The sequence below is a fragment of the Trichosurus vulpecula genome, chromosome 1, assembly GCF_011100635.1.
Source record: "Trichosurus vulpecula isolate mTriVul1 chromosome 1, mTriVul1.pri, whole genome shotgun sequence".
NCBI lineage: Eukaryota > Metazoa > Chordata > Mammalia > Diprotodontia > Phalangeridae > Trichosurus > Trichosurus vulpecula.
In genome coordinates, this window is record NC_050573.1 from 81,165,369 (window position 1) to 81,187,009 (window position 21,641).

Here is a 21,641-nt window from a genome sequence, read left to right on the forward strand (position 1 = left end):
ACTCTACTCTCTTTTCCACACAAAACACTTCAGATACTTGAAGACAGCTCTGAAATATTACCCCTAAATCTAAACTTCTCTAGGTTAAACACCCTCAGTAGTCTATGACATGGTCTTACCATCCTGGTTCCTCTCCTCTGGATGACAGAGTCCTATCTCAAATGTGGAGAAGTCACTCCAAATATGGGGCAGCTCGGAGACACAGTGCCTGAAGTCAGGAGAACCCAAGTTCAAAGACATTTACTGGCTGTGTGCCCTGGGCAAGTCACTTAACCCTGTTGGCCTCAGTTTCCTCATCTGTAAAATGAGCTGGAGAAGGAAATGGCAAACCACTCCAGCATCTCTGCCAAGAAAACCCCAAATGGGGTCACAAAGAGTCAGACACAACTGAAAAACAACATCATGCCAGTATTCTCTGGGCAGGGCAGAGGACGGCAGGGCTACCACCTCCCTTATTCTAGACACTGTGCCTTTTAGCAGTGGATAGGATAATCTTGTTTGGTTGCTATATCACACTATTGACTCATATCAAACTTTCAGCTCATTTTCAAATGAACAGTTGTATAGCCATGTCTGTGTTGTCTTTTATTTGGGAAGTTGATTTTTTAGAAACCCAACTGTAGAATTTTATACTTACCACTATAACATTTCAGCTTATTAGATGGGGCTCATCATTCTAGCATGTTCTTTTCGAATTCCAACTCTGTCATCTGTCCTTAGCTATCCCTGGACATTTCATGTCATTTGCAAATTCACCAATGACTTCCATCCAAGTCAATGAAGAAGAATATTGAACAGGGTAGGGCCAAGGGTATATATCCCTAGGGTACTCCACTAGAGACTTTCTTATTGAGGGAATCCCAGACCACCTGTGATTTTAGCAAAACAGGGAGGTTGATAAGGCTTCAGGGAGACTGGAATAGGGGGCCCTTAGAAGCTGGGGTGAGCTGTTTGGGGAGGTCAAGGATGGGGGATTTGGGAAAGAGGGGAGGAAGACTTCAGAAGGCTGGGAAAGAGGATTTGAGGGAGGCTGGGGTCAGAGGGACTGGGAATGTGGAGATGGGGATTTGGGGAGGCTGGGATCACACTAGAGAATTTCATGAGACCCATAAACATTAAGTAGATTACCAAAAGAGGGTGAAAGTGGGAAAGGAAGGGAATAAGCCTTTATTTAGCACCTACTATGCACTAAGCACTACACTAAGTACTTCACAAATGTTATGTCATTTGATCCTCCTGAGGTAAGTGCTGTTTTTGTCCCCATTTTACAATTGAGGAAACTGAGGCAGATAATGCTTAAGTGACTTACCCAGGGTCACACAGCTAGTATCTGAAGTTGGATTTGAACTCAGGTCTTCCTAACTCCAGGCCTAGTGCTCTACCCACTGCATCACTTAACACATAGCTAGTAAGCATTAGAAGCAAAATTTGAACCCAGACCTTCTTGGCTCAAAGACAAGCACTCTACCTACTACTTCAAGCTTCCTCTTCATTCAACACGCATTTATTAAGCACTTACTATGTTCAAAGCACTGTGCTAGGTGCTGGTACAAAGACAAAAATATGCTGGTTTCTAAGGTCTGGCACCCCACTTTCTGCAAGAAGACTTGATGTTCGTTAAATCTTCCCTCTGAGATCACCTCTAATTTATTCTGTATTTATCTTGTTTGTACATAGTTGTTTGCATGCTGTTCCCCTCATTAGATTGCAAGCACAATGAGGGCAGGAACCGTTTTTGCCTTTTTTTGAAAAATACTTCAGTGTTTAGTACAGTACCTGGCACATAGTAAGTTCCTCATAAATGCCCCTTGTTGTCGGAATGCTGCATGCACTGTCAGATGCAATTCTGCAGTTGGTTTTGCTTATTTGTGGGGGGTGAGGGTGAAGGGGCACAGAGGGATGTGTTCCTACATAAGGTAGGTGTGTGTGTGTGTGTGTGTGTGTGTACATGTGTGTGTTGGGAGTTATCTAATATCAGGCAAGGCTCGGTGCCTACAGTAGTACCAAAAGGTATACACATGGTCAATCACAGCACTTTTCTCCACTTACAGGCTTATCTCTGGGTTCAAAGGCAGTCTAGAGGGCATGTTCTGAAATACTCTCAGAAATTACAAAAATTACAGAAACTCTCTCTAATCAGGGCTTTGAACCATCCTGACACAAGGACTGTGGACATCTCTTCTCCCACAGGATGGCTTCCCCTCCTTCAATCTCAAATTTCCAACAGCCGTGCAATTTATTAGCAGCAGGTAATCATTAACACGTGAACCCACATATACCAGCCTATGCAATTATATGTAAGACAGACATCACATGGGCAAGCATTAGTATTATCGCTTGGCTACATGTGCATAACTATCTCTCCTTTTTCTCCTGCAACATCATAAGTTAGTCAAAGGTCAGATGGTTCCAGATCTTTTGTGACCTGCAGAAAGATCTTTCCGTCCCTGTACTTGAGCTGGCAGCTACATAATGAAGTGGATAGAACAGAAAACTTGGAATTGTGAAGACCTGAATTCGAATTCTGCCTCAGTCATCCCTAGCTGTGTGACTCTGGGCAAGTCACTCCACCCTATGTCTCAGTTTCCTCATCAGTAAAATGGGGTTAATAATAGCATCTACCTCACATGGTTGTTGTGAGGATCAAATAAATTAACATATGCAAATTGCTTTGCAAATCTCAAAGCACCATAAAATACTAATAATAATTATTATTATAAATAAAGTATATTTATTATATTATTGTAAAATTATAAAAATTATTATTGATCATGATATAGGCTAATCATTATCATCACCATCAGATCCATAATTCTGCATTTTCAGACTTAGTGAGGGCCCAGGCTGGTGAATGGTGTTTCTAAGTTTTATAGATTGTCTATACCCTGGGGTTGTCTCTATGGCTGAAGTTCTGGATAGGAAAGGTACTATCTCTAGGTTTAGCCCTACCCTGTCCCCCCAAAGTAAGGTCCTCCTCAGCCTAATGTAAGATTGTTGGTTTACAGTGTACTTAGTAAACCATGTTTCCACTTGAAATTTCACTTCTGGTCTATTTGGCTCAGATTGTCTCCTCACAGTCGGCTTGCTTAATTGCTCATCTTTTCATTCCTCCTACTCAGCAAGGAATTCAACAGACTCTCCTGTGGGCAAGAGGTGATTGTGCTGAGCCATCTTTAGAACACCCTCCCACCCTCACCCCTCTTCCCAGAACTATTCTGTAAACAGGCAACTGCCCTGCTTTTGAACAACTTTTCATAAAACAGTTCAGCTGTGTGTAATCTAAATGGTAACATTTGCTAGCAAAAATTCACTTTGTTAAGGTTCTTGACGGCACATTTAGATATCGCCCTATTGTTTGTCTCTGTCATAACTCTTCTGAGCTGAGGTCATGGATAGGTGGTACCAACAACAACATTTATATAGTGCTTTAAGGTTTGCAAGGCACATTATAAATATTATCTAGATGGCAGGCTTCCTTTAGCCTCTCTCATAGGAGAGAAGTGTACTGGTTATGAGTATGTGCATCCTCTCCATCCTCAGAGACGCTGATGCACAAATGTAGGCATAAATCTTGCCCAAATATCAACGAATAGAATATAAAGCCAGTAGAATGACTCCAGGTAGAATTGCATGCGTGTACTATAGAAATGCTACAGTGATTCCACTGAGATTTTTATTTGGGTCTCAGTTTGCCTAATCATCGAGGTGCAGTTGAACTCCTCAAGCTATGGGTCTCCTTGGGGATGGTTAGGTGAAGTTCAAGACATCTCTATGCCTGCCTAAAATAATATTCCTTGGATAGCTCAATCTTAACATTGCTACCTGGGTCTGAACAGATCCTGGTAGACAAACTACAGCCTGAGAAATATTTCTCCTAGTACATATCAGCATGTATGGAAGCTTTCTGGTTCCTGCTTAGATATGTCTATACATGCCTGGTGAATGAATCAGCCATCACCAAGATAAGGCATATTTTTTTCTATCTTTTCCCTGAAATTAAAAAAAAAATCAATGCAAATAAGTTCCAAAGGTTTGCTAGTACTTATAGAATCCAAAAAGAGTTGATAACACTTTTTTTTTTTAACACATTGAGCACATTTCTTAGTGACATCACACTTCTTAGTGCCATCTGTGCCATCTTGGGTTAGCAAGACTCATTTGTTACCTGCACTAGGGTTCTCTCCTGATCCATGTGTCCGGAGCTATTGTGCTGTGCTTCCATAGTCACAGGACAACATGCCCTGGGTGATATCAACTACTTTCTGGTACCACGTGTGGGATCAGTTACAGTCTGTTACAGCACTTCATTACACAGCTCCAATTTCTGTCATTGTCTCAACAGATGGATGCCTTCCGAGGGATGGAACTTGAGTCTTTTACTGCTTTTTAAGCCTTTTGGTTTATAGCACTTTTCACAGTGCTCTCACTACTAGACATTCATGGACAAGTGAGGCAAAGAGGGTTTGCCTGCACTGCTGGCATGGTGTCTGGTAGAAGTCCCTCCCATACCCTCAGCTGCACTTCCAATTGATTGTGGCCCAGCTACCTGGGTATCACATATAGCATTTACTCCTTCTTTTGGTTTCACTATAGCTTTGGTATCATGTAGCCTTTTGGGGTAGAGCATCTGTGCCCGCACTAGTTTTATCTGGCTAGTAGTGTGTATTGAACTCATGGTCAAGCAAACAGCATTAAACTTGGCATTGGTCAAAATGTGTCAGGAGATTCTTACCAGTCCACACTTGAAATTTAGCTACATATGTGTAATCTTTGAATTTTTCAATGACACCCCACTTCAAAGCCAATAATTCATTTGCATGTAGGACAGTGAGATTTTCTGTTCCTAATTCCTCTGCTGGCAAATTCAATCAGTTTCTGATGACTCTGTCTGTCTATCTGTCTGTCTGTCTCTGTCTCTCTGTCTCTCTATTTCCCTCTGTCTCCCTGTCTCTGTCTCTCTGTCTGTCTCTGTCTCTCTCTCTCTTTCTTTCTTTCTCTTTCTTTCTCCCACCTCTTCCTTCTCTCCTTCTTTCTTCCCTTGCCCTTCACCTCTCTCTCTCACCACCACCCCGCCCCCCCCCCCACCACAAATGATTTGCTTAGATTCATATAAGTTGGCCCTGGTCCATGTCTTTGAAATGTTATTCATATTCATCTATCCAATAATTTCCAAATAGTTTCATAGGGTTTAGAGCAAGTTCACCTTTTTTGCTCTTTTGCTCCAGGATATTTTGAATCATAAATCTGTCATTCGTTGGCTTAGCAATAGCAGTGTGATTCTTTACAAAATTGTGGTTACAGCCACCAAACCCTAGCCAAGTCCTTAGATCTCACAGGTTCTTTGAATGTGGCCAATTAGGAGACAAGTCTCTTTCCTCTGGGTTGGTGCTCATGCCTTGCTGTGATGCTAAGTGAGTGACCCACATACTTGATGAAAGCTCTGCAAAATCTGCACTTGTCAATTGATAGCTCCAGACCAGCTTTCTCTAGCTGATCTAATTCTTTCATTAGTCTCTCCTCATGTTCTTTCCAAAGACAATGAGGTCATTTAGGCATACTAACACTTCCAGATAATTTGTGCCTCCTGCTACCTTTGTCATCAGCCATTTGCATGTGACTAGTCAGTCAACAAGTATTTTTTTTAATTTGGATAGTATTTTATTTTCCCCAATTACATGTAAAAACTATTTTTAAACTTCATTTTAAAAAGTTTTGAGTTCCAAATTTTCTCCCTCCCCTCCACTTACTTTGTATAAGGCATTATGCTAGTCATAAAGAAAGGCAAAAAACACAGTCCTTGTTCTCAAGATCCTCACATTTAATGAGGGGAGGAGTAAGGAATCGGTTTGGAGTTGACATGTAAATAATTAGGTACACACAGTGCCTCCAAAATACCTTGAGACATATCCCCAGATTGCTAAAAATCCAGCTGAGTAGATAAAAACTGTCCATTCTTTGTCTTCCTCTTTCAGGAGAAAGGAATCCGATAGCATCCACTATGGAAATCAAACACTGGAAACCACTGGCTGCCTAAGACATTCCAGAGCATCTTAAACCATATGTAATGGTCCATTTGCATTCTCTTGTTCAAGGTCTGGTAGTCAACACACATTCATATCTTTCCATTTCTCTTCCATAACAACCACTATAGGTGTTACATACAGGCTACTGAACTCCTGATGATGCCATTAACCAAGAATTCCTGCAGTGGTTTCTAAGAACATCTATCACAGCTAATGAGACCTTCTTAGATTGTTCCCAGAACAATCTAGAGAAACTAAGGTGGATTCTGTGAGTTGCTCCTCAGGCATATCAAAGGAAAAAGATATCTAAAAGAGACTGTGAGATAAACACAAAAGGCATAAACAACCCTTTTTTCTAAGTCCTTGCTTTCAAAGCACTTATGTTCTACTAGAGGCAAAGATCATATATACAAATAAGTCGCTGCAAATATACTCAAAAATGGATCTGTGATCTTCTCAATATTAATATTCTTTCCAGTGATGCTGATTGAACCCCTCTTTGTTTGCCAGGTCTGGGTGACTCATGGTAACTCAACATGCTTGGAAACTTTCTCAGTTTCTTTGGAAATTGAGAGGACACCAATGGAACACATAGGCAAGCTGTCTATCGCTCATTCTTTGCCCATGCTACAAGACCAGTCCACCTTTTTCACTCATGGTTACTCAACTAGTGTTTATTAAATTTACTGTGTTCGAGACACTATGCTAAGCACAAAGAATAGAAAAAAAACACAGTCCCTGCTCTCAAGGTGCTCACATTCTAATGCGGGGTTGGAGCTGACATGTAAATAACTAGGTACACATAAGATGTAGAGAGAGTAAATGGAAAGTAATATTGCAACGGAAGGCATTAGCAGCTGGTGGAGGGGAAGGGGAACCGACCGGTAGAAGGTAGGATTTGAATTAAGTCTTGAAGAAAGGCTGGAGGAGAGGGGGCAGAATATTCTAGGTATGAGGAGCAGCCATGCAAGGACAAGCAGATGGGAGGTGGTGTCTTGTGTTTAAGAAATGGCAGATAGGCCAATGTAGCTGGATTATTATCTGCAAGGGGGAGTAACTATGAGACAACTAGAAACTTAGGAAGGGGCCAGGTTATTAAGAGTTTTAAATGACAAACAGAAGAATTTGCATTTGATCCTGGAGGTAACAGAAGGTAATTGAAGTTCACTGAGCATGGTGGGGGGGAGGGGATGACATGGTCAAATTTATACTTTATTTTTACTTGTAAAAAAAAAACCCACCCTATTTTTAACATTCATTTTTTAAAAATTCCAGTTCCAAATTCTCTCCCTCCCCCCACCATTGAGAAGACAAGCAAAACTATACTTTAGAAAAATCACATGGGCAGCTGTGTGGAGGATGGATTGGAATGGGGAAAGACTTATGGCAGAGACACCAATTAGGAGACTAGATGTGAGGTAGTGAGGGCCCAAGCTAGGATGGTGGTTGTATGAGTGGGGAGAAAGGGATGTAGACGAGAAGGTAGAAAGACAAGATTCATCAACAGATCAGATACATCGGATAAGTGAGAGTGAGCAGTTGAGGATGATGAAGAGGTTTCTGGCAAGGGGGAATAGGAAGATGTTAGTGTTCTTAACACTAATGGGGAAGTTTGGAAGAGGGGAAGGTTTGCAAAAGATAGTTAGTTCTGTTTGGGACATGCTGAGTTTGAGGTGCTTAGGGGGTCTTGAGTTTGAAATGTCAAAAAGGCAACTGGTAAGGCAGGACTGTAGCTCAAGAGACCAACTAGGGTACACAGATCTGAGAGTCATCAGTATAGAGATGATAACTGAACCCATGGGTGAGAGAAATGATTTGTTGAGGACCCCTACTCAAACTCATTTCATTATGATTTTATTAGGGGTAATGACTGTTACTAATTATTTTAATATATTTATCTAGAAATATATATCTAGTAAATCACCTAATAATAGGTGGAAGAATAAGCAATGTATTAATCCATACTTTGTAACAGTTACATAGAAATATAGATTCTAATAGAAGGGCCCTATGATAGACCTCAAACTTTAATGTAGTGTTCATTAGTTGGTTAACAGCTATGGAGCTCACTTGCGCAACCATAGGAATGCTGACAAAGATATCTCCATCCTGTTTTGCTCAAATTCCATGACCAAACCAAGCATGGGTGGTGGCATGGAACGGAAAGCAGGGGGGCTGCCCCCTGCCCCTTCCCGACATGTCCTTGGAGAGTATGTATAGCTTGTACCATTTCCTCCTGCCTAACCAAAGGAGGAGACCATCACCTAATCAGTGGAGATATTCCTTGCTTTATCCAACTCATGACCCTGCTGACAGATAATTTTTGCTTATTTTAGCTTATGCGTCATATGTTAACCAAATGAGATTTTGAATTTTATCATGGCTCTTTTGCATATTTAGGTATCAAACTCTATAAATACAAGGTCCCAGAGGAAAGGGTCATCTCAGATCGTGAGGAAGAGCTGAGGTCCACTTCATTAGAGGGGACCAAGGACCCTTAAATAAAGTGCCATCGGCTCAGAACTCTACCTCAGTCTCTTTTATTATGGTTTGCACAATTTTAATCCCCACAAGGAGCTGATGAGATCACCAAGTGAAAGAGGATGGTGGGAGAAGAGAAGAGGGCCCAGAATAGAGCCTTGGGAGCTCATATCCACAGTGAGCATGACATGGATGAAGAATCAGGAAAGGAGATTGAAAAGGAAAGGTCCCACAGATAGAACTAGGGGAGTGCAGTGTCATGAAAACCTAGAGAGGATCCCAATGGAGAAGATGACCAACACTGTCAAATGCTGCAGACAGGTCATGATGGATGAGGATTGGGGAAAAGCCATTAGATTTGGTAATTAAGAGAGCACCGGTAACTTGAGGGAGAGAGCCATTTCCGTTGAATCATGAGGTTTAGAAGCCAGATTGCAGAGAGTTTAGAAGAGTGAGTGGGGAGGAAGTGGAGGCCCTGAAGGTAGACAGCTTTCATACATGGTATAAATAAAGTAAATACAAAGTAATTGAGAATAGGGCACTAACAGCTAGAATGATAAATAAGGACAGGCCTTGTGTAGGAGTTACCCAGATCTATTTAAGTATGCATTCTAGAAAATAATAATAGTAACAATATTCTTCTGAATTATAAGAACATTATTAACAACCTTGACCCCATGCTTGGAATGCACTTCTTCCTCACCTCTGTCTCTTAGAATCTCTTGCTTCCTTTACAATTCAGCTCGAGTGAGAGCTTCTCCATGAAGCCTTTCCTGATTCCATACAGCTGCTAGGGTCCTCATCTCCAGAATTCCCTGGTATTCATTTTATAAACAGTGATGTCTCTCTAGATAGAACATAAGCTCCTTAAGGGCAGGGTCTGACTCATTTTTGTTTTTGTATCCATAACACATAGCACAATAGGTATTTTGCAAATTCTTGTTGATTAATTAAATAAAAATTACATATATACACATATGCATATATACATATGCGTATATACCTATATATTTATTTATATTGCAGCTAGGTGGCACACTGGATAGAACTCCCTGGAGTCAGGAAGACCTGAGTTCAAATCTGGCTTCAGACACTAGCTGTGTGGCCCCAAGTAAGTCACTTAACCCTGTTTGCCTCAGTTCCTCATCTGTAAAATAAGCTGGAGAAGAAAATGGCCACTCTGGTGTCTTTGCTAAGAAAACCCCCCAAAAGGCGTCACAGAGAGTCAGACATGACGGAAACACCTTAACAGAAGCAAAACGATATTTACAATTTCATCAATCTAAGGAGCTTCCAGGGAGGAATGCCCTCAACCAATGCAGATCAGTACCTGTCCTCCTTTTGGCTCTTTTTAAAGGATTGCCTCCAGACAATGAGGAGTTAGGTGACTAGGGAGGGTCACACAGTCAGTCTGTGTCGGAGGCTTACCTTGAACCCAGGTCTTCCTGACAATGAAGCCAGCTGTCTATCCACTAAGCCACATTGCTGCTCTGACAATATTAATATTAATATTATTAAAAATATCATCATCGACGATAGTATTGACAATATTGTTAACAGTAATAATGTTGGCAAAGTTCTTTACACACATTATCTTCTTTGACCTTCACAACAATCCTATGAGTATTATAGTTATCACCCCCATTTTACAGATGACTAATCTAAGGCTCAGAGAGATTAAATGAAGTCGACTTCAATCCATAATGACTATTCATTGTGTTCAGTCATTCAACTGTAACCTGTGAAGCAATAGCCTCCCGTAGTACTGGTTTCCCCCAGTGCGTTACACATCTTGAGGCACTGAAGACATGGGAAGTGTGGGGCCAAATGGCCTCAGGAGATTACAATAAATAGTAAAAAGTTGCACAAGATAATTTACTACTGAGGATTTTTTTTTAAGGGCAAAAGTCATACTTTATTTCCTTGGCTCTGCTAGGATTTGAACTGGCAGCAGGTACTCTGGGCATTCTCTGGTACTGACTGGGACTCCTGGGAGTTCTGGGGATTCCATGTGGTTGCCATGTCTAGGAGAAACTATGAGAAGGAAGCTGACCAGCTCGTGAGGAATTCAACAGTGACTTCATCTAACTGGCAGCCGGGGTTTTAGTGGCAATCCTTATAGGAACAACCAGATGGTGGGAGATTAGTGGTGAGCTAAGGGATACTATCCTCCTTCTATATCTTTAAGACCAAAAGGAATACTTAGGTGAGGGGGGCATCTTCTACCAACTCAACCTTTGAGGGTGGTTGTCTGTGTGGTGACAGGAAGAGGGAGAGGGCAGGAAGGCGGAGAGTTGAAATTACCAATCTTACCAGGAGTGGTGAGGTTCCACTGCTTGGGCATTTAAAACCCACATTACTACAGTTGTTTTCAATGCAATAAAGATTCCATTTAATGAGAGTGAGCAAATCTTTAGGTCACATGGGTTACACATTGAATAGGGAAAGTAAGACAGTAGGATCTAAGTGGAATAAGAACTAAAATAATCAAGCAAATTATGAATAAATATAGTAACAAATATAATTTATTTGCCCCTAAATCTTAACCCAGGAGTAAAAGCATTAGGAGGGGAAGTCTGGAGGGGAGATTGCTAGGTTAGGCTCAAGGGAAGTGAGTTGATTCGACTAGAGCTTAGATCACCACCTAGTGGTACTCATAGCTTTAGCACTTTGAGTAGCAATCTCAGCTACTTGTCTTAGTTTCACAAAATATTGTCTCTATGTGTTGGGGGGTGGGATAGGGGTGGGAAACGGAGTCTGCTGCCTTAATAAACATTTCTAAATCCACCTGAATGAACTATCATCTAGATCATGTCTCTATTTGTTAACCCAAAAGATTCTGTAGTATATTTTGCAGAAAACTAAGTATACAACTGTCTGAAATATTTCTCTTGTTCTACCAGTCTGTGTTTCCTATCAGATATTGAAATGAGGTTAGTCTGGCATGACTAGCTCTTAAAGTGATGCTTTTCTTTCTAAACGTTCACAGTATTCAAATGTGAACTCATAAATGTGATTATTCCTTCCATCAGTGTGGATCATAACCCATCTGTATGTAATTAGTATGCTCTGGCCCCTCGCTCCCTGAATCCAATATATTACATTTTCCCTTTTGTGTTCTAGAGGTACCCTGTGGGCTTCAGGTGTCTCTTTTCTAATTTTCTAATACTATTCTCAGTGTGTTCCTTCCACTCTCAGTCCACAGTGACTAGCACCCAGTTCCCTTTAACCAGTTAACATTGGCCACGTGGGGGAATTGTATAGGCCAAGCACACTGCATATACTTATAGGATCTGGGCTCTCAGTGGCCAGTCCCCCTCCCCACCCCCACACCTTGTTACATGTATCTGGAATGTGGCTTTGTGCATGCCTAGATCACCTATTATGGAAGCACCCACATGGGGAAAATGCTAGGACCTGCTTCTCAGAGAAGACATTCTGTGTTCTCCTACCACATGGGTAAAAGCAGCCTTTTCTTATTGGCTGCATAACCAGAACTGGTTCATCTTTAAATCTACCAAACCAGGGCGCTCTCTCTCTGTCTCTGTCTCTCTCTGCCTGTCTGTCTGTCTGTCTGTCTGTCTCGCCCCCCACCCCCGGCCACATACATACACACCCTTTAGGCTTTGTGGCCTTGAGAATCAGGCTTAGTTAGCATTTGGGGTAGTTTGGTTTGTCCTTTTCAGTTCTACACACAGACAGTAGAGTCCCAGACCTAGGTGCTTAAGCCATGATGACCTTGGAGCCAGGAACCCTGGGCCAGATGTTGCTGCCAGTCCATCACAGAAGCCCTGAGGAATCAGAGTGACAGGACACAAGCCAGGAGGGCTTTGGAACTGGAACTTTTTAGGGCTATGCTATATGGGAATTGGGTTAAATTGTGAACCTAATGCCCTTCCCTCTGCAACAGAGACAGAGGTGATGTACCAGATTGGGATTGAAATGAATATTTCTTTGTAAAAGCTAATCTGACTGTTAAGGGATTAAGTGGAACGAGGGTGCTGGGCAGCTTTTAAAAAACTGGGAGAACCCAATTAGTGGGGGTTTGCACCAATGGCAGAGACTAGATACCTCATGACCCCATTAAGATATCAGAGTTGTGAGGACTGGAGTGGTCACTGATGCATATCTATAAACGCAGCCCCTCCCACCTGGCGACTTCATGGAGCGTTGCAAAGGAGATTCAGAATACCTGAAGTAACCATGACAACCTACCAGATTTTTACATAGAATTCACAGGACCCAGGATATTTTAAATTTGGGATTGGAAGATGATGGCTCTGGGAAGAAAAAGGACACAGAGAATCCTCCTTGCTGAGCCATGAGAAGGAGCAGGGCCAGATCAGGGTGCGGGGGGTCAGAGGAAGGCACCCTGTCCTTGGGCACCTTCCCCTTTCTCTTCTCCTTGGGACTTTTGTGGGTTGCTATTGCGGATGATGGCAATCAGGAGCTGTAAGTAGCAGCAATAGAAGCATCTAATTATGGAGTAGCCTGGTGAGTCACCTACACACTGAATCCTTGACACCTTCTTTTTCCCTTCTTTCATTCCTGGAGGGGGATCCGCCTTCTGTTACTTATCTAACTATTCACTTCTTGGCTGTCCTCCATCTTGGAGAGAGAAGGTGTTAAAATCAGGGAGAAGCTTATTCTGTTTTCTAACTTAGGCAGTACAGGTGGCTGGCATCCTAATGAAACTGTTCCCCAATTATTGACTATTTTTGTTGCTTATAAATTTATTCCCATTGATAAAAAGGAGAGCTGGAGACCACTAAAATCCTGACTGGTATGTTTGATAACAGTGGCTTAAGGTGAGAATGAGAAAAGGCTTCTTCTTTAAGAGATGGGAGACAATGTCCCCCCTCAACAGAAACCAGGGGTGGGGTGAAGGTCCTCTGTCCCCACAGAAGAGTACATGTGTAGGAACAGTGTTCCATACCCACACATCAATAATTACAAAGGGCCAGGACTTCTCTATTAAATCAATCATTCAGTAGTATGAACTAGGTATGAACCACCCCTAGACATCCACTGAAAAAATGACTCAAAGGCATTACAACTCAGTTTGAACAATCTAGTTAATTAGATTGGAGAGGAGTGCAGTACTTCCATGCATGAATTAAATGAATTGATGCAACATAGGATTTGTGTTGAGATTTGTTAAGGAAAATCAGTCTTGCCCTGTGGGTTTTGGATAAAACAAACTAATTCTGAATCAGGTGTTCCAATAGTGAGCCAGGAGAGAAGTTTCAACCAACCTCCTGAATGAACCTCCTTTCCCCTTGAGGGAAGGGAGAGGAGAAAAGTCTGTTTCCTCCCTACACTTGGATCAGAGGAAGATCTTCAGAACTTTGAAAGGTCTGAGGATTGAATTTCTCATTGGTGTCCTAACACTGTCCCTGAAACAACTGACCAGGTGCACTGGGACCTGAGAACAAACCAGACACATTAAAGAATGGCATTTCTTTTTCTTTTTTTTTTTAACCAATTCTTTAGTATTTTATTTTTCCCGGTTACATGCAAAAACAATTTTTAACATTCGTTTTTAAAACTTTGAATTCCAAATTCTCTCCTTTCCTCCCTCCCCACCCCACTCCTTGAGAAGGCAAGCAATTTGACATGGGTTATGCATATGTAGTCATGTAAAACATTTCCATATTAGTCATGTTGTGAAAGAAAACATAGACCAAAAAAAAATAAAACCACAACCTCAAGAAAAATAAAATAAAAAGAGTAGGCTTAAATCTGTATTCAGAGACCATCGGTTCTTTCTCTGGGGATGGAGAGCATTTTTCTTCTTAAGTCCTTCAGAGTTGTCTTGGATCATTGTATTGCTGAGAACAGCTAAGCCATTCACAGCTGACCATCTTACAGTACTGCTGTTACTTTGTACCCAGTACATTTCTCTTTCATCGGTTCATGTAAGTTTTTCTGAGAGCATACTGCTGATAGTTTTTTTTTTGAGGGGGGAAGGCAGGGCAATTGGGGTTAAGCGACTTGCCCAAGGTCACACAGCTAGATGATCATTTCTTATAGCACAATAGTATTCCCTCATAATCACATACCACAATTTGTTCAGCCATTCCCCAACTGATGAGCATCCCCTCAATTTCCAATTCTTTCCACCAGAAAAGAACTGCTATAAATATTCTGTACATATAAATCCTTTTCATTTTTTTTTATCTCTTATGAGATACAGACCTAGTAGTGGTATTGCTAGGTTAAAGGGTATGCGTGGTTTTATAGCCCTTTGGGCATAGTTCCAAATTTCTCTACAGAATGGTTGAATCAGTTCACAATCCATCAGCAATGCATTAATGTCTCATTTTCCCCACATCTCCTCCAACATTTGTCATTTTCCTTTTCCATCCTATTAGCCAATCTAATAGGTATGACGTAGGACCTCAGAATTAGTTCAATTTGCATTTCTCCAATCAATTGTGAGTTAGAGTATTTTTTCATATTTTTTCATACAGATGGCTTTGATTACTTCATCTGAAAACTATTGATATATTTTGATCATTTATCAATTGGGGAATGGCTTTGGAAGAATGGCATTTTCAGGACTCTATAGAGGAACCCCAAAGAAAGCTATATCATGCTTAAGGGGAATATAATAAGGGCCCCACAAAGGTGAGAAAAAATTATTTCCAACAAAATGACTTTCAATAGTTGTGAGTTATCCTGTTACTACTCTAAGTTTGAGCCCACTTTCCCATATACATTGTATACAATTGTGTGGAAGTGTATCCCAAACTATTCTTACAATGCCACCTTAGTAAATATTCCTTTCTAATTAAATTAACTAGAATTAATTAGTTCATTAAGCTAACTCATTAGCTCATTAAGCAAATTCATGGCTAACTAATCGATGCCAACTGATAAACATTGGGAGAATCACATTGGTGGGGGTTTGTGATTTATCATACTAGAAAAAACATACCTCCCTCCCCTCAACCACTAAGGCTTCCCTAGAACTCTGAGGGGAGGCTTAGTAGACATTCTGAGGGGACCAAGCCTGGCTGTGCAAGTAGAGGGTGGGAGGATGAATCTGTCTCTCTCTCTCTCTCTGTCTCTCTCTCTCTCTGTCTCTCTCTCTCTCTCTCTGTCTCTCTGTCTCTCTCTCTCTCTCTGTCTCTCTCTCTCTCTCTCTCTCTCACACACACACACACACACACACACACACACACACACCACCCCTCATACACACATATAAAATTATCTCTTAGACTTAGTAAGAGAAACTCTTAAAGCAAATGTGAGCCACAGAAAGATTTCATTAAGGGTGAGGACTGAGACAGGGCAGCTGCTGCTAACAGATATGTAAGCTATTTGACTTTGGATTATTGAAGCTCAGAAGGATTTCTAGAACTCAACTTAGTTCCCTATCAGATCTTGCAGATAGGGACCATTATTATATTCAGGACTATCATTACTACACATGAGCCCCATTAAAAGTGGAGCTCATTACACTTAACAAGTATACACGTTGTCTCCCCCTATAGAATGTAAGTTCCTTTAAGGCAGGGACTGTTTCATTTCATATATCTAGCAATGCATCTGGTACATAGTAGGTTCTTAATAAGTGCTTCTTGCTTGATTGGTTGATGGAATTGTATGACTGTGAAGATGGTATCTATTAGAGAAAATCATTTATTAGACCCTCTTATAATTTCCTCAGGAATACCCTGAACCCATGTCTCCATGTCCACATGTCCTCATGATAGTTCTTTGGATGAGGCCAGGTGATTAGCATTTTATTTTCTATTTTCTTGGGGATAGTTCTAACTCTTTGATTAGTAACGACTTTGTGTGTGTGTGTGTGTGTGTGTGTGTGTGTGTGTGTGTATGAAAGGCTCTATAGAAATGGCAATTATCAATTATCAATTCACAATTTTAGACCAGCAGCCTCTCACTGATCTAATACTTTCAGTTATTCCCTTTATCTTTCTGAACATGAAAAATCATCTCAATACCCTGACACCTTCTAGCGGTTGATGTTACCAGAAATCCCTTGGGGAAATAGGCTCAAATTGATAGAATCTCACAGAACAAGTTACTGCCAGAGGTTGGGGTGAACACCTTCCCTCTCTTCTGGCTCCCCAACCTATCCTACCAGGAACCATTGGAGGCTGAAGCTGATTGCCTTTCCTCCCTTCTGGCTCCCTGATCCAACCAGCCAGAAACCACTTGAGGCCCTCCTACTCCCACCTTTCAAACCAGACTGAGTAGCTAGCAGACAGAGAGAAAAGAATCCAAACATCTTCTTCCTCATTACCACCCTCTACCAACTGCCCACCCTCAACCCTATGACAATATGAAACATTAGATGATCCAGCTCTCCCACTCGCCTCCTTCCCAACAAACCAAAAAGAAACAGAAATAAGCTCCACCACCCAGCCTAGAAAGGAAGAAAGGGGTTTTTGAAAGTCAGTGGATCCTGGGAGAGGAGTTACAAGCCCACCTAAGCCTCTATAAACAGTCCCAAAGCCTAGGAGTCCTGGGAAAGCAGCTGCACCAGGGAAAATATATATATATATATATATATATATATATTTATATATATAAATAAATATACATATATATATAGATATAGACAGAAGAAAACATGATGAATAAATAGTATAGGTTATGAAAAACTACAGAGGTAAATCCGGAGGAAAAGAGTTAACTATACAACAAGTACAAGCAAAGATTTAAAGGGAAAAATGATCAGGTCACAAGGACTGTCAGAATGGCTGGAAGAAACTAAGCAAAAGATTAAAAATGAAATTAAACTTTAAATAAGAGCTATGAAGGAAAACACCAGAAGGAGAATAAATAGCTTAGAATATAAGGCGGAAATTTTCACTCAAGTATTAGAATTCCTTTAAAATTGAAAGAAGCAATGAAAACTAAATGAACCTATGAGGCAACAAGAAATATCAAAACAAAGTCAAAAGATTGAAAAAACAGAAGAGAATGTAAGCTATCAAGTAACTTAGAAAACAGATCGAGGAGAGATCATGTAAGAATCACCAGATTTCGTGAAAACCATGACCAAACAGAAAAACTAGATACCACACCAAGAAACCATAAAAGAAAACTGGCCAGATCTCTGATTCAGAAGGCCAAACTAAAATAGAGACTATACCAATAACCTCATGAAATAATCAAACTGAAAACATCCAGCCAAAATCTGAGCTTCCAAGTAAAATAAGTTGTCAAGTCAATAAGCATGATTCATACAGGGTATGGGATGGAGCAGGGTGGTGACATAGTTGGACCCATGCTTTAGGAAAATCACTTTGTTGGCTGAATGGAGGATGGAGTGGAGTGGGGAAAGACTTGAGGCAGTTAGAACCACCAAGAGGCTATTTTTGTAGTCCACATATGAGGTGATGAAAGCCTGCACCAGTGTGGTGGCAGTATCAGAAGAGAGAATGGGGCATGTTGGAGAGATGTTGAAAAGGTGAAATTGACAAGCCTTGGCAATAGACTGGAAATGGCGGTGGGGGAGAGAAATAGCGAAGAGTTGAAGATTACACCTAGGTTTTGAGACCGAGGCACTGGGAGGATGGTGTTGTCCTCAATAATAATAGGAAAGTTAGAAGAGGGTCTAAAAGAAAAGATAATGAGTTCAGTTTTGTACTTGTTGAGTTTAAGATGTCTTTTGGACGTGCATTTCAAGCTGTCTGAAAGGTAATTGGAAATACAAGATTTGAGGTCAGCAGAGAGGTTAGAGCAGGATAGGTAGATCTGAGAAGAGAACCTGGGACAGAACCCTGAGGGACACCTACAGTTAGAGGGTGTGACTTGGATGAGGATCCAGTAAAGAAGCTTCAGAAGGAGTAGTATGATAGGTAGGAGAACAGATGAGAGTGATGTCTTGTAAACCTATAGAGAAGAGAGCATCAAGGAAAAGAGGGTGATCAAAATTGTCAAAGGCTACAGAGAAATCAAGAAGAGTGAAGACTGAGAAAGGGCCATTGGATTTGACAATTCGGAGATCACTGGTAACTTTGGAGACAAGTTTGTGACAAGGTTGGAAGTCAGACTGGAGTGTTAAGAAGGAAGTAAATGGAAAGGAAGTGGAGGCACCTGTTATAGATAGTCTTTTCAAGGCATTTGGCTACAAAGAGCAGAAGTGATATATAATATCATGGTAATCGTCATCATGGATTGAAGGATCATGTGAGGGACTCCTAAGGATGGGGGAAACATAGGCATGTTTGTAGTTAATAGGGAAGGAACCAGTAGACATAGAGAGATTTAAGAAACACAACAGTGGGGTAACAGATGGGGCAATCTGTTGGAGGAAACAAGATGAAATGAGATTGCTTATGTAGATAGAGGTTTGGGCCTTGGTAAGAAGTAAAGCGACCTCATAATGTGAGAGAGGGGCAAAGGAAGAAATAGTGGCAGAGAACATATGAATAATAGACAAGGAAGAGTGGGTAAGAAGGAGCTCATAGTGAATGGCCTCTTTTTTCTATAAAATATGAGGCAAGGTTCTCAACTGAGAGGGTGGGGAGAGCCATGGGAGGTTTGAGGAGGGATGAAAAGGTTTAGAAGAGCTGCCGTGTAGAGTAGGATGATGAGCTCATAAGGAACGTATAGAAGGATTGCCTAGCAGCAGTGACAGTCCAGTTGAGGTTATATAACATAAATTTATAATGGACCTAGTCAGAATGGTTTCATAATTTTCTCCCCAAGCGTATTATAGGAATGAAGATTGCGGGTGGTGGGGCTACCCAACCAGCAATATGATAAGAGGACCAGGTACTCAAAAAAAAGAAGACAGTGTAGAGTTGAACTGATCTGCCAAGGAGTTAAGATGGGGAAAGGAGGAGAGAGTGGCTAGTGCAGGGAAGATGGCCTCAGAGAGAACTCAGGGGTCAAGGGATTGGTAGTTGCAGTGTGGATGAAGAGTAGGGTTTGGTGTGGGAAGGCAGAGGGGGAGGTAGAAGGTCAATAGATTATATTCAGATAAGGAGATTTCAGAATTCTCAAAAAAATAGAAGTAGTATATTTGTGGGTGATGGAAAGATTGAGGGTATGACCATCTTTGTGTGTGGATGAGGTGTGGCAGAGGAATAGGTCATGGGAAGTGAGAAGGTTGAAGAATTGAATGGTTAGGGTGTTTGGGGGAGAGTCAATATGTGTGTTAAAGTATCCTAGAATGAGGGCAGGTGTTGTGAAGGAGAGAAAAATTGTGAACTAGGTACCAGACTCATTGAAGAAGGAACAGGAATGACCTGGAAGTCTGTAGACAGTAGTTATCAGAATTTTGATTGGATATGAATAGCATGGACGTCAAAGGCAGAGAGGTTACTAAGTGATAGAGATAGGGGGAGAACTTGTAAGTGGCAATGGGGAGCAAAGAGTAGCTTAACTCCTTCACCTTGACCAGTGAGCTGAGGGGAATGAGTGAAGGTGCAGCCAGTATTGGAAAGGGTAGCCATGGAGGCTATATCACCAAGGGAGAGCCAAGTTTCAGTGATTATGAGAAGATGGAAGGAGCGGGAGAGAAAAAGATTTAGATTGAAGGGATGTTTGTTGCCCATGGAACAGACATTCCAAAAGGCACAGTGGAAGGGGTAGGTGGCTTTTGGTTGGGACTTTAAGGTGAGAGGGTTGAGGGGGATGAGAATAAGAAATGGGGATATGGGGATGGAGAATGCATTTTGGATGATCATCTACAGGAGTTCAAAATCACTGGGATATACAGGATATGACTAGGCGTGAGAATGTTCATGTACATATATAGTACTATTCATATAACATATTCTTATTCATATATGACAGAGGTTGTTTCAATAAAGTCAGGGATAAAGTAAGAATGTCCGTTTTCACCACTATTTATTTGATATTGTTCTAGAAATACCAGCAATGTTAAATAAGACAAGAAAAAATATTAAAGGAATAAATATAGGCCAATAGTTAGCTTTCTGTTTATTACCAACAGAAACTATAAGAAAGAGAAATACCTTTCCAAGTAACTAGAGAATACTTTACAAGACACACAGGAACTATAGGAATATAACTACGACACATTATTTATAGAAATAAAGAGACAAATAATTAGAGAGATATTAATTACTCATGATCAGGCCACGCAAATATAGCAAAAATGACAATTGTAAATTAATTTACAGATTCAGTGCCATACCAGTCAAACTACCAAAAGGTTATTTTATAGCACTAAACAAAATAATAAAATTAATTAATAAATAATAAAATAAACAGAACAAAAAATCAATTATCTTAAGAGAAAAACTATAGGTAGAAGGGTGAAAAGTGGGGAAAGGGCAAAAGAAAAGGGATCTACCAATACCAGATTTCAAATTATACTACAAAGCTACAATAATCAAAACTGGTTTATTGGTTTATTGGCATATTGGTTCAAAAAAAAGGCCAAGCAGTAGAACATATTAGGTACACAAGACCCAAAAGCAATCAAACATAATTGTTCAATAAATCCAGAAATTCCAATTATTGGGTCAAGAATTCAGTACTCAGCAAAAGCTGCTGGGAAAATTGGAAGCAGTTTGGCAGAAATTAGGTTTAGACATCACGCACTTTGCAAGATAAGCTCCAAAGGTACAAATAACCTAGATATAAAAAGTCATATTATAAACAAAGGATATACTAATCACAATTGTGGATGGGAAGAGAGTTCTTGATCAAACAATTTTGAATACATAAAATTGAAACTTTTGCACAAACAATACAGTTAGAATTAGAAGGGAAATAGTTGTTGTTCTTGCCGTGTACGTGTTGTAGTCATCTTGTGTATTGTTGTCCTGGTTCTGTTTACTTTGTATCGGTTCACACAAGTATTTCCATGCTTCTCTGTATTCATCATGTTCATTATTTCTTATAGCACAGTAATATTCTATTCAGTTACCACAGTTTATTTCCCCATTACTCAATTGAGGGGCATCTAATTGTTTTCAGTTAGTTGGTATTATGAAAAGTGCTGTTATAAATATTTTAGTATATAGGACCTTGCTTTTTGTCATTGACCTCCCTGGGATATATACCTCACTGCGTAATCTCTTGGTCAAAGGTTATAGACATTTTCATCATTCATCATTCATCACTCATCATTACTTTCCAGAATGTTTAGAGCAATTCACAGCTCCACCAACAATGCAT